Source organism: Corapipo altera, unplaced genomic scaffold (assembly GCF_003945725.1).
Source record: "Corapipo altera isolate COAL_440 unplaced genomic scaffold, ASM394572v1 48b, whole genome shotgun sequence".
Taxonomy (NCBI): Eukaryota; Metazoa; Chordata; class Aves; order Passeriformes; family Pipridae; genus Corapipo; species Corapipo altera.
In genome coordinates, this window is record NW_020884884.1 from 16,516,121 (window position 1) to 16,528,096 (window position 11,976).

An 11,976-nucleotide genomic window follows, 5' to 3' on the forward strand; every position below is an offset into this window, starting at 1 on the left:
TTAAACAAAACATTATTATATGTCAAAAAATTCTATGTAAAAAATTATATGTAAAAAATTTGATTTGCCAGGGAGTTGTTCACACTAGGTTAAATCATGCCATGGATAATGTCCAAAATGAAGACTATGGTGAAAGGTACCCAAAACATTGAGCCTTGGTGGAGAGCTTGTCCTCACTGCACACAGTAGGAGCACAAAGTAATTTGTGACACATAAATTCTGTAGTGAAGCATCCTTTCCTCTCACAATGCATAGGCTTTCATTCCTTTCACCAGTGTGTGATGGTGGTGGAGTAGGGTCTACCAGTTCACTGGGTCTCACGCTGGCTGGTCCAGAGGGATACCCTGCTTCCATTCTGGAACAGCCTTTGTGACCTCCACCAAACACCTGAAGGTGTCTTTACCTCTCCTACTCTCCAATACAAAAGCAAACATGCCACTTAGAGTAAGATTTTACCTTGAATATATCCTCAAGGGAAGTACACATCTTTATGCACAGTACGTAAGAATAATTCCCTAAGAGTAATCTGAGACCAGTCAAAAATGTGCATGAAGCAAATACTTGTTTTAAAGCAGTACAAGATACATCTTTGACTAAAGTTGAGATAATTTATTTAAAACTGGACAACTTTGCAGTGGTACAATTGTAAAATTTCTCTTTGTGTCCAGAGACAAGTATCTGACTGAAAGTTATCAAAATTTCTAGAGTTCTCAATCACAGATATAATAATACCCTTCTTAGTTGTGTGATGAATATTGCTGTTGGAAGTCTGATAAATCTCATTAGATGTTTTCCAGGGTAAAAATCTTGACCAGTTGACTTCTTTCTAACATGGTGCATTCATATTTAGATGTGGTATATCCAGGATAGCATTTGTACTATATTCTTTCACATGCTGAGAAATAAAAATACAGCCTTCTCAAATTCTCGTTATCTTCTGATAGCTTTATGTTCAAAACAGACCTGATTGCTGCAAACATCTGAGCCTCTCCTCTCTTTCTTCTTTCTGTCTGTGTTTCAGACATAAGGCAAATTTTCCACCAAGGTATAACATTGCTCTCAATGGGCTGACCTGGGTGCAGGGCAGGAATGGGACTTTTTGGACCCAGGAAGCTCCTGATGGGAGAGAGAAGTTAAGGATTATAGCTCACCCTGTCTATAATGAGACTTTGTATCAGTGGATCAATGCTGTTTATGGTTGAAACAGTGTGGATGTTGGGCTGGGGTTCTGACAGAAGATGGAACCCTACATGCCACCCTTTTATGAAACTGCTGTACATGTGCCTATGAAACATCCCATTTATAAAACACATTGGGGAAGACATTCAGTGCAGGTAGTTCAGTGTGCAAACTGCAGTGCCAGATTGAGCTCTGCTTGGGACCTTTTGCATAACAAAGGGCACCTTTTGCATAACCTGTGGCATCAGCCAGGTGGCTGGACAATTACAGACACAGCAGGAGCCAATGATGCCCAGCATGGTGTAGCTGCAAAGGGGCTTCTGTTCCCAACTCAGGTGCTGTGATTGTGACTGTCGTAGTGGTTCCTGGATGATCGAACAGGGAAGTTACCTTAACATATATACGTCCTCTGGTGATCTTAAAGGGCTTTACTCAGTGAAGGACTAAGATAGATGCATGTGAAGTGACTGGTGCCTAAAGAAGGGGCCATGAGGCGAATATTGATCAGTCTTGTTTTCCTTGCCCACACTTGAGGATGGTTGCCATCACACAGTTGGTGTTTACTGTGGCTGTAGGGGGGATCCTAGACAAATCCAACCTTGCACAGACTCCTGACCTGCTACTGCTGATAGTCGTTCAGTTGGGACTATCTAGAAAGCAGGAGGCCTTAAAGAATTTTTTACTTCCAGGGTGTTCACCTTCTATCCTTTGAGGCCAGGAAGGCTTATCTTCAGTATCCAGCAGCATTGGCAGGAAAAAACGGATACTTGTGTTCACATATGAATAGTTTCATTTGCACATGAATATCAGTGTCACTGTGAGGAACAGTACCTCCACAATACCTATGATAACCAAAATCTCCTTGCATGAATAATGGCAGAGAGATGATCAACAGAGAGATGATCATGCCAAACTGAAACACAAGAAGGAACATACGGAAGCATTTGTGAGTAAAATGCTTCTTTCCTTATATAGTCCAGCTGCACAGCATTTTCTGTCATGAGTTTACTATTTATAAAGCCTTGTAGGAAATTCCAGTTTGTGTTATGCTGACTCCTACGTAGTCTGAGTAATAATTTATAACAACATAGAGACAGACTGTATTTTAAGAAAGAGGCAAAGAGCCAGAGTAAAGGTTGAGTCTACAGCCTGACTTCTGCATTTCATGACATTTGAGAACTTGATTTATCAACCTTAATGTTACATTAACATAAGCACATAATTTCCTAGGAACTTCACATCAAATTTAAGGAAAAAAAAGGAAAAAGAAAGAAAGGAGATCTGAGTGTAAAATCGCTGTAAATTCTTTCCGCTGCATGTTGCATTGCTTTCACAAAGAAATCCAGATTGTCCTTTGTAGCTTTATTGTCCTATGAGATTGGAAGGAAGAAAAGACCCTCTGTTCAGCAAAAGGCACTTGTTGTTCAGAAGAGTATAATACTTTTCTCCTCAATGGACTGGGACATCTGCAAGGGATGAAAAAAAGAGCAATCTCTGGTTGCTATCCATGCCAACCAGTTAACCAGAGGAAGTGAACAGGCACCTCGAAGCAAGGACTCTGGGTATAGTGTGTGGCAGGCTTCCATGTATGAGTGTGTATGTGAACTTCCTCAGTCACACTGGTCAGAGAGACTAGCTCTTAACTGCGATGACAACTCTTTTTACATTAGTTACTGTTACAGCTACTGTAGTTTCTAACATGGGGTCAAAGTTTACATTCAAAACATAGATTCATGGATGTTGTAACCCTTTGTGATTTTGCTTTGATTTTATCACATTCTTCCTTCAGGAATAAAACAAAATCACAAAACACAACAACAAAATCATATTAAAAACCCATGTTTCATTCTGATATTTCCTAGATTTTACTTACTCTGTTCAAATGACCTTTTTGTTTTGAGGTCTACTTTGACGGTATTTAAAAAGTATAATAATGTTTAAAAATCAGTTATTTATCAGATTGACATAGTTTCCTCCACAGTTAATGAATCATGGAAGCATGTAGCTAATCTTCAGGCTACTGATTTTCCTTTAGAAGAAACTGAATGTTTTAGTCCCTGAGATAAACGGAATTGCAGTAGGTTAAACACCCCACAGGAGGCTCCATGTTCAGTTCAAATTTCAGCTAGTAAAGCTCAAGCAGAAAAAACCTTGCCAACGTTTGTGAGAGATTAATCCACTTATCTCCTAGTTACTTCACAGCAATTTCTTGGCTACTTCCTATTGATTCACTGTGTGCTTGAATTTTTCGCTCTGCTTTCCTGTAGATGTGTACCTGGGGTTTGAATGCTCTGAAGAAAGGAAGTCATAAACTTCTGGTAGGTACTCTGGTCTCTTACTACAGACTTTTCAAGGTAAATGTCTACTTTACATTTGCTTTATAAAATGTAGCTTATAACTAGCATACTTTTTTTATATTCTAGACTTCTTAATAATGGTTCAGAGTGGAACTTCATCATAGTTTAGGCTAGATACATACTTATAACCCAGCAAATATAAAAGGACAAAGATATTGCATATCTATTTTATCATTTATGCATTTCATCCCTATTTTTCTTTCAAAATTTTTTTTTGCCATTCAGCACCAACTCCTCTAGTACTAGATGCTTATTATAAATGTGACATGCTCTGCCAGTTATAAGAAAAACCCTCTACAAATCCACCCAAACTCAGCAGTGGTAAACCGAGGCCAGCTAGTCAGCAGTGCTGTCTGAGACAAGCTGCGGTAGTCAAAAAGTTCTGTTGCACTTCTTCTGTTTTGGAAATGGCTGTTTTCACTTGACATCTGCACAACCTCAGGCCAAACTGGCCAAAGTAAATATGCTACTATGAGCTAAAAAACCTGATTAGCTCCATGTCCAATTTGCCACAGTCAAGGTTGAGCCCCGGTGTGGGCAGAAGAGGCCACTTGCTGGCAAGAACTGGTTTAGTTTTAGTGAGATATCATTGATTAACCTACCAATGCTGCTGGAGATTGATTTGATCTCCAAAATGAAGCTATCTATTAATTTGTACAAATTTTCATTCTCTTCCAGTAGATTTTATGCAAGTGTGTCAGGGATCTTTAAAATGCCAGAGGTCCAGTGTTGCAATTACACGTTCTGGAATATTTCTACATTCACTCTACATCCTTTAATAATTGCTTCCTTAATTTCTGCCAGCATTATCCAAAATGTTTCTCACCTTGTCCACACTGACTATGCAAAATTTTCCAAAATGCTGCACTAATTCTGGTCAAGTATTAAATAATTTATTACCTTCTATTGAGGAAGGAACAGGCAGTTTCTTGCATAAGGCAAATTCTCAATGGTAGAGTTAAGCAGAGACAATGGATGTTATTACTATTTTATAGAGGAGATAAATACCTTAATTTTGTAACCAACCCCACAGTGTTATTCTCCCATTTGATATATCATCCTTTCAGCTACTTCCCTATCTGTAACCTCTTTGCCTACTGCCTTTTGTTTTACCAGGTTGAGAAAAGGTTGCAACAGCTTCAGCAGAACATCAGCTGGCCCTCATTTCTGCTTTTACTTAGCACTGCTTTATGGTCTTTGTGAGGTGTGTCTTAAAGGCTGCCAGAGAAATGGATGCAGGGTACAAAAATACAGTTCCCAGTGCTGCAGGTACTGTGTCTGAAATAACTGAGGGGTTAGAAATTATAGCTCTTTTACTTTGCCTTAGCAGGCTTGGGTTAGTATGCAAATAAACTTGTCTGTCCCATAAACAAAAAGCTGAAGTCCATATTGTGTTATCACAAAATTCTTTTCGGGAACTGAGGCAAAAAGATTTTGGTAGAATGGTTCCAAAGAATGCAAAGCAAGTGTAAAGGGCTGGATTTACTCATTTACTAGGTCTATATAATTATTTTAGACTTTGCCTGTTTTCTGCTGTAGCAGGTTGCTCCCTTTCAGATTAGCTATCAGATATTCTGCTCTGTGTTAACCTGTATTTTCACATCTATTTTATAACAAATAGGACAGAAACTTCCTTTCTGGAATCAGAAGTAAAATTCAGCATCATGGAAGCACAAAAGGCAATGCCATTATCAAGGGATTCCTATGAACTTTTGCAACTCATTTTGGGATGCGTGGCACCTCCAAGTGACCCTCTCTTTATATAGCTTGTAGGAAATTATGACCTTCTTAAACTTCCTCTACCCTTGCATGTAGAAAAGCTATTAACTTGTACAGAAAGTAAGTATTTATATCCATACTTGAGGATTTTAACACAGGCCTGTTATTTCAGAGGTGAATTAAACTACTTGATTTTGAACAGAAAGCAGCAGTATTATGTAACACTTATTAGCCTTCAAATTAGTATTGGAAAGAGGAATTCATGAGAGCTATCCTCCTTTTCCTTGCTCTGGTTTATTCTAACATTGATGTCTCTGGAATCAGCTGTAAGTATGTCCTAGGCAGCTATGTAAACAAAGCTTGCTCCTGCAACCTAAATCGTATGAGTTGCTGAGTGCTGCTGGAGAGACAGAGCACCTTCTGCTGCCATTGTCTTCAGCACAAATTGACAATGACACATCACACCTTGTGTAGCCCACTGGGTTGCAGGGTTGGGTTTATAATGAATTCACAGGGTTTTTTCCATGACTTGTTCCAGACCATCAATAAGAAAAATATGCTAAAATTTGGTAAGAGGAAAAAAAAGTCATAACAATACTACAGGTTAAATCCTGAGCTTGTGTGAATAAGCACGGCACAACTGGTTCCAGTGACACCGTATCAATCTACCCCTGCTGAGGTTCTGCTTTAAAAATTTTAATGGCTATCAGTTCAGAAGAAATACTTCAGATATATTGCTAAATAATGGTTTAGGTGCCACAGCAAGAAACAATATCATGCCACTTATTATTCCATTTTAAAACAATATAAGCCATGTGTGAGAAATTAAATCTGTCACCCTGTGAAAGAGTTCAGGCTGTCAAAATGATAATAGCAATGAAATTTAATTACCTATTTTCTATGTTACCCATAGTAATTCCCCAGAAAATATTAAAGGAAATTGAAGAGGAGATTATCTTGGAAAGTGTTTTTATAATATAATTATTATTTTAATTACTTTAAGAAAAATTTGTACAGTTATTCAGAAAGCCAGATGAAAGTTATAAGAATTGCAGCTGTTTGTCAGGCTAAGATTAGCTGCCACTGACCATGACCATCATGCTGTGATGGCAGCCACAAGCTCACTTCTATAGATTTTCCTCACGCTTGGGCTGGCAATAGTCTGGGAGGGATAGACTGATGTTGAGTTTTCTGTATCTCTAGAAGAAGGAAGTCATTAAGGAGCTACCTGTAAGCCCTTTCTCTCTGGAAAGACTCATATGTCTCTGCACTTTTTCCTTGCTGGAGCTGATCTAGTTCCACCCTAAGTGTCAGGGTCCCTTGAGTGGCAAATCCTCATTGAAGGTCCAGTGGCCCCTGGATTAGGAAGGAACTGGCCTTCATTTTCCCGTGTGACATTTACAGCTGTGAAGAGTGGAGCTCAGAGGCTGTCCTTGGCACAATTTCACAGTGTCATGAGGAGGGAAATAACATAGCAGGAGGTACTGTGAGACACCATTTCATACTGCAGCTTGAGGATGAGCTATAACCTGCAGGCTAAACAACACTGCAGCCAGAGGCCATGAAGAACCAAACCTCAATGTGTTTGCTAAACATTGAGATTTTGCATAAGGGTAAAGAGGGGATCAACATAACATGCAGAATGGAGAGTCAGCTGGGATGTAGGCTCCTTTGTGGATTTAGTCCTAAACTAATGCATACAGAGTCTGTACAGTAAAAATCATAGACAAACTGCATTTACTCTACAAAGAAATTAGAATTCTTAAAGGCAGAAATTTTTAAAAGTGAATGATGGTATCAGGTGTCTGTGTTATAGAAGAGTTCATATTTTTTTCCAGGTCAAGTTTGTACAAGAGGATAGAAAAAGAAAAGACAATCAAAAATGAGATCAAAACCAGGCCATTACAAGCTATTGCTCTCAGAGACTGGTATTTCCTATCCTATCAAAACACAGAAAACTGATTATATTCTACATGTCAAGAAAAAATACAAGATCAACGAATGCTTCACTAACTGTGGCATGAAACAGGATGCTGTGAGTGTATGGTCATTTAATCCCCATGTCATGGTGTGAGATCCCCCAAATCTAATTCCCTAGTCTAAGCCCCCTCCCACATCTCAACCTAGTGTAAGATGTGTTTTCCAGACAATCACATGAGACTTAGAATGGGGGAAAGGGAATATATTACAATGACTGTACAAATAAATACTACAATACATTATACACAACCTTAGCTATCTCTACCATGACATAAGTATTTACAATGGATCAAATCTCTTCTCCCTTCCAAATAAAAGTCCAAGAGGGAAGAAGAAAAGATCCCTTCCAACTCTCAGGGCAGAAGCTTCTTCAGATCAGCAGTTTCTCTAAGGCAGCAGTCATCTATCCTCATGCATGCAGCTGTTGCTGGATCTCTGCCAGCACAAACGAGGGGATATCCAAGCTCCTCGGCCACTCGTCTTCCAAGCAAGGGTCTCCCGTGGGCTGCGTTCACCCCAGCCAAAGGTCACTTGACCACGGTCATACCACGAAGTACATGGGGTCTTTGTGATGGTCTGGTATCTTCAGGGGACTCAAGCCCCTTGCAGAACTTCTGGCTCTGATTCCAAGCTGCTAGCTTCACTATAGCTGCAGTGAGGGAGGCCCCAAGGTCCACCTCCCACACACTTCGTCCTGGCTGAGCTCTCAGGACGACTGAGCTTCTTTGCTCTTTTACTCCATTTAGGACTTCTAATTAGTAAGAGTCCACCCCCTCCATTTTGGAGGGATCTCAGAGAAGTTTAGGGGAGTTTTGCAGTTCTTACCCCCAAACGTTCTCTCTGTAGAACTTAGTTCTGCTCTCTGCTGGCTTTCTCTCAGCTCTCCTTCCAGGAGTTCTCTCTGCGGTGCTGCATGCCTTCATTGCTGCTTAGTCTTATCTGTTGGCTCTGTGTCACCATTTCTCCGGCCAGTGCTGGCTGCCGCTACCCCTGCTGCTGCCCATGGTGGAGAAAAGTTTTTTAGCTTTCAACTGCAGGCACCTAGCCCAGCTTTATGCTGTTCCAGGTCCCCGCAGCCCCCCACTGGGGACTGGGGGGGGCCCAGCCCCCAGGGGGCTACTGCTGCTGCTTCTCCCCGTGGCTCCTACAACATGGCTACCACTTCTACACCAAAACTACAACTTTTCTCTTCCGGTCTGCTTGTGGTATGTTTATATTTCGCAGGAGTGCAGATTGGTTCAAATCTCAAGTGTCACCACCCCCTGGGGGTTACCACTTTCTTAGCTTCAGGGGGAAAACCTGGTTCAAACCACTACACCCCATCTCCTTAATCCACTACAATATTTTCTGTTACCTTCCCAGATCCTCAGGGGGAACAAACTGGCAGAGATTTTAAGAGTAGGTTGTGACTTGTGCATGCAGTTCTCATGGTGGAGAGGTAGTGTTAGGTGGCTTCTTGCTCTCAGGAGTTTCATCCTTGGGGCATTACCTCAAGTGGAGAGCACAGAGACACGCTGAGGGAGACCGAGTAGCTCATGCGTGTGAACCTCATTTGCCTTTGCGCTACAGACTGCAGAGCACCTGACCTCTAAGTGAGCCCATGCAGTGATCTGCAGTGCTTGACAAGCCTCTTTCTGATACTTAAGCTAAACTGTTTACAACTTGCTTGCTAATTTCTCTCCTTCTCCAAATCCTGAAGCGTAGAGATGCACTGATTATTAATTTCCTTCTCATCATCATCAAGAGGTCTTGGTAGTATTTGAAATAAATGGATAGTGTTCAGGGAATATGAGTCCTCATCAAAACTAGGTGTGAATGACAAGGGGGAGTTTATACCATGAAATAAAGTCAGATTCATCACTTACCCATTCTGAACAGGCCAGTCTCAGTACCAGAAGCAGTCAAGCCACAGTACAGGATCTTAGCAAACTAGCTTCACAAACTGGTTGTGCTTATAAGCCTGAACATCACTCTGACAAGGCCGATTTTGAGTTCTCAGTATTTCTGTACTATGTAGATACATTGTTAGCCTAGGGCTAGCTTGGGGCAATACATGTAAGACTGCACTGCACTAGGCAAGTGCTCCGTCTCTCTCTCTTTGTGGAAGATGATGAATATCTCTGTATTCAAGTCACTTCATGGAGGGTCTTGGAAAAGGGTTTAATTTTACTGTCTTTTGGCTCTTTCTCTAAGCACGGTTTGCATTTTCCAGTTATCTGTTCAGATGAGAACTCAGAGCACAAGAGCCATTCAGGACTGAATTAGAGTGGCCAGTCAGGATAAGGAAACTTGCGTGTTAATAATATAGCTGTATAGAAATAAATATATAGAGCTAGATCATGCCCCCAAGGCGTAGACTTGTATTTGGAAGAGTCTTCATGGCATGAATTGGATGTACTCTGATACTTGGCATGCACGGTTAACAGGGAACTTATTACAAAGGCTGCTACATCACGCCTCTGGCTGAACCCTCCTTTGTCAACCACAGTGGCTTTCCAGAAGAGCAATTAGGTGTGGTGCTTGAGTTCCCCCAGGCATCTTGGTTATGAGTCTATCTGACCCATATGCTGTAGGGGAAGACTGCTTATTCCTTCCTCTTTTCCTGTGGCCACGGAGACAAGCCAGTGCATAACTATTCCTCTTGTGATCAGTCAAACAGTTGTGCAATGCTGAGAAGGTACAGAGGAAAGAATGAAGTATCCTAATTTCCTTTCCAAAATGAGAAGCAAACTCAAGATCTTACTCCTCTATATCACTTTATGTAAATAAAACTGTGGAGCTGCAGCTCCCTTGTTGTTTAAGCCCTCATAGCAATGCAGTATCCCAAGAAAAGGAAAAAACCAAGAACTGCAACGTAGTGAATCTCAGACAAATCCTCGCAGCTGAGATGTGGTACTCATAATACAGTAAACATACTTGCAGTTTGGCTATTCAGGATGTCACTTTTTGGGTTTTTTTACATTTTGAAAAATAACAGCTGCAAGGCTCTTTGAAGACCTCCAGGAAGGTTTTAAGCATGGCCAAGGAAACTGCTCTTTGTAAAGTAAGAGTCAGAAGTACTGAAGACTGATTCTATTTTCTTAATATAAAGTTTTTTCAGTTTTAAGTCCTCACTCTAAGTGAATGAACAATGCTGAAAGAGGGTTATTTAATGGAGCAAGAATGATGGAAACAGGAGTCAGAGAATAGCCTCAGCTATCAGAAAGGAAGAGAAATGGAGAAAATATATTAATTAGAAGTTAAAATAAGACTAAGTTCATATTCTAGTTTATGTTGAACTTCACATAGAAGTTTCATTAATTTCATTTTGGGGCTTTCCTTACAGCTTTGGAATGTCCTTGAAATTTGACAAGTGTGAATTAGATTCTAAAAAACTTTTCATTTCAGAAATTTTCCAGCATGAGGTGGTGAAATTATACATTGAATGTACTTTTCATAGTTATATCTGTTTTATTTAGTTTTGATCATGTTTTATGTAAAGTTTTCTGGATATAATTGTATTGCTTAGGTGCCTGTCCCTCAGTTACTATTGAGGGGTGTTATATGACTTTTTAAGAGCATTTTAAAGTAGACATTTTACTTACCTGTTTTTATAAGACATAATTATACTGTAATAACTGATAGGACATTGCAGTCTGTCTCATGAAGGCAACCTTCTGTGAATTGAAAACAATCGTCTTTACATTTTATATCTGCAAAGAAGAAAAAGTGGCAGCATAGCAGCACTACAGTTTACCTTGATGGTATTTTCAGAGCAAGAAAATCAACCGTATGTTTCCATTTCCTGAGTCCTCTGTCTGTCTACTTCTGATGGTTCTCAACTCTGTTTTCCAGTGTCAACAGAAATTTGTGACAGCATGACTATTAGACTACATGAAGGAAAACATGACAGGCAGCACAACAAACTCTATAGCAGGTTTATGACCTGTATTAGCATGGCCATTTTCTTTGTTAGCAATAGTTCAAGCCACCCTTTCATTAACAGTCCTTATCCTCATAGTTAGAGATCTTCCAATCTATACATTGATTTTGTCCTTTGCAATTTCAGTGTTCCTGGGTTATTTGAACTATCTAAACCATTTAACAATATATATGACTTCATCAGGCCATCTTCTTTTTTATCCCTTTAATTTATACATTTGATAGGCCTTTAACCAACCTGGTTTAGAGGGAGATGTCCCTGCCCATGGTAAGGGAGTTGGAACTTGTTGATCTTTAAGGTGCCTTCCAACCCAAACAATTCTATGATTACTATATTTAGTTATTTGTGGAAACACACATACATATGAAAGATTCAAGAAGTTTCCACCATAAAGAAATTATTAAAGTAAATTCCAGACATCTCAGCATATGAGAGATGTGGACAGAAAAGAGAGAAGGTGGAAATTGATAAAGAAGAATAGCAGGGAGGACACCATTTTCAAAGACCTTAATGATATCTTCGTGGAGTAACAGATAGACAGATTTCGAAGGCTAAGACCAGGGAAAATGCATCAGAAGTATTGGACAGCCATGATCAAAGGCATGATTTTCGGAATGAGAAAACACATTATTAGTTCTTTATTAAATCCTGTCTCACAATGAAAGCAAAATCTCCTGCTAAAATGCCATTTGTAGTGTTTGTTGCTTAAATATTCTGCCAAGCCTAAAAGGTAAGGCTACCACTGTAATTCCTATTACTCAAAGATTTGTAATACACAGAGTAAAAAAGAAAAGGAAGGAAAGAAATGGAAGTTAAATC

General features: G+C 39.9%; 1 long non-coding RNA gene across 1 annotated transcript; it reads right to left on the reverse strand.

Annotated features, from left to right (window-relative positions):
* Window positions 1–2,461: 2,461 nt before the first annotated feature.
* Window positions 2,462–11,057, reverse strand: LOC113946336. The gene is made up of 2 exons (XR_003527396.1): window positions 10,972–11,057; window positions 2,462–2,645 (listed from the first exon to the last, which is right to left on the reverse strand). It is a non-coding gene; the product is annotated as an uncharacterized LOC113946336 (long non-coding RNA).
* Window positions 11,058–11,976: the final 919 nt, after the last annotated feature.